Genomic DNA, 2,171 nt, shown 5'->3' on the forward strand with positions numbered 1-2,171 from the left:
CGGGCGTCTCGACGAAGCATTGGCTTTGTTTGGGGAGATTCAGCTGATGGGTTTTGTGCCCGGATCGTGTGGCCACTGTAGCACTTCTTCGAGTTTCGGCATGCTTTGGTGCTAAGCATCTGGGCCAGGCACTCCACTCATGGGCTATCAAAGCCCAGATGATGGATGGTGGAGAACCAATTTGTAACCACTGCACTTTTGGATATGTATGATAAATGTGGTTATTTGGAGGATGCATGCCGAATGTTTGATGAAATGACTGAAAGAGATTTGTCTGCTTGGAATTCCATGATTGCTGCATTTGCTATACATGGTAAGGGAGAGGAAGCAGTCCGGTTGTTTGAAAGGATGCTGAGAGAGGGTAGGAGACCTGATCAAGCGACACTTGTGAACCTATTGTCGTCTTGTAGCCATGGTGATTTGGTGCAACCAGGGGAAGCTTATTTCCGGGCAATGGTGAAATGAGAGTTTGGGTTTATGCCGAATGTCAAGCATTATGGCTGCATAATTGATCTTCTTGGTCGAGCTGGTCGGCTAGAAGATGCATATGAACTCGTTCAAACCATGCCGGTTGATTTTGATGAGGTCGTGTTCGCAACTTTGTTGAGTGCTGCTTGTGCTCGTGGCAATATCGGCATTGTTGAATTTGCTGTAAGTCGTCTTCTTAGAATGGGTGTAAATAATGCTGCTTATCAGGTGTCTTTGTCCAACATGTATGCTGCGATGGGAAGATGGGTAAAAGTCTCTGAGATCCGAAGTAAGATGAGAGATGAAAGGCTGAAGAAAATGGTGGGATGCAGCTCAATAAGAGTGAACCATCAGGCTCATAAGTTTGTTATGGAGGAGGGTTTGCACCCTCAGTCAAGAGAAATTTATGTTATGGTGTTAGAAATTATGGCAAAATTTAAGACGGCTGGCTATGTGCCAAATACTAGTGTAGTCTTGCTGGATTTGGATGACAAGGGAAAAGAAAGAGCCCTTAGAAGACACAGTGAGAAGCTTGCAGTGGCCTTTGGGCTTATGTCAACATCTAAAAGCCATGCTATTAAGATCGTGAAGAACCTCCGCATATGTATGGATTGCCATGCTGCCATGAAGCTCGTATCATTGGTTTTTGGCCGTAAAATTGTGATCCGAGATAACAAACGGTTCCACCATTTTGAGCAAGGGCATTGTTCATGTCTGGACTATTGGTAAAACAGTCTATTTACAGTATCCTTGAAAAGTTTTAACAAACAAATCACTGCAGGGGCTTATATGGTGTTTTTGCCGACCACAAGAGACCCAAGAAATTGCCCATGTGATGTGCACAAAAATTGCAAAATAGACTTCAGCTCAAGTGGAGTGAGATTTTAACTTGTGTGAGGAGAAATCAAGGGACTGTTGAGATAGTGAGAGAATATCTGGAAGAAGGAAGACCTGGATGAAAGAAGGCAAAAAGAAAGAAGCTTCCCAATCTAGCTTATGGAAACAACAATCCATTTAGGATTGATAAAACTCTCGTGTTTCTTTAAAGGAAAGAAGAAAAGACTAAGCAAATATGTTACCGGGCACCTAGGAATTGTTTAGCTTGATAGTCATATTAGTATAGTATTCGGCCTTGTTGGTAAAAAAATCAGTGGAGGAGCTTCATGCTGTTCTATATAAGATAATGCTTTGGAGGTTCCTCACCTGATATCACACAATTCAAGCAGCAGCCTAGAAATAAAGTAGGTAGACTAACTGTCTCCAAAGCACAGAATTATGTAGCAGTTCCCGGATTAAAGTCTGCCTTTATATTTAACTGATAAGGCAAAGGGTGCTTGTCTCCAGGCCTGTTGTATCATGTGAAAAGGATACCCAAAAGAATTCAAGAACAAATTGTAATCACCAAGATATTATAAGACTTAATATTTTCAACATGAATACTAATAACTTACTACAGAAGCATTGACGTTTCTGTTAATATTTTCAACATGTATACTGCCAACTTATTGCAGTATCATTGACGTTTCTTAATACTTATCTCAGCAGGTTAATTCTATGTTCTGGATTTTACATGTTGTTCCACAAGGGAAACGAAGATTTAGTCACAGCAGTTCACTTCTATTTGTTTAAGCTTACGCTTGATCCGTTTAGATTGTTTGAAAGCATACTTGCTATTTTAGATGGAATGAACTGCCATTCATGTT

The 2,171-nt window shown here is 40.9% G+C and overlaps 1 pseudogene; it reads left to right on the plus strand.

Annotated features, from left to right (window-relative positions):
- The first annotated feature begins 477 nt into the window (after positions 1–477).
- On the plus strand, positions 478–1,197 carry LOC149812056 (pentatricopeptide repeat-containing protein At5g48910 pseudogene; annotated as a pseudogene).
- Positions 1,198–2,171: the final 974 nt, after the last annotated feature.

The sequence above is a fragment of the Nuphar pumila genome, chromosome 17 (assembly GCF_984573655.1).
Source record: "Nuphar pumila chromosome 17, dmNupPumi1.hap1.1, whole genome shotgun sequence".
Lineage (NCBI taxonomy): Eukaryota > Viridiplantae > Streptophyta > Magnoliopsida > Nymphaeales > Nymphaeaceae > Nuphar > Nuphar pumila.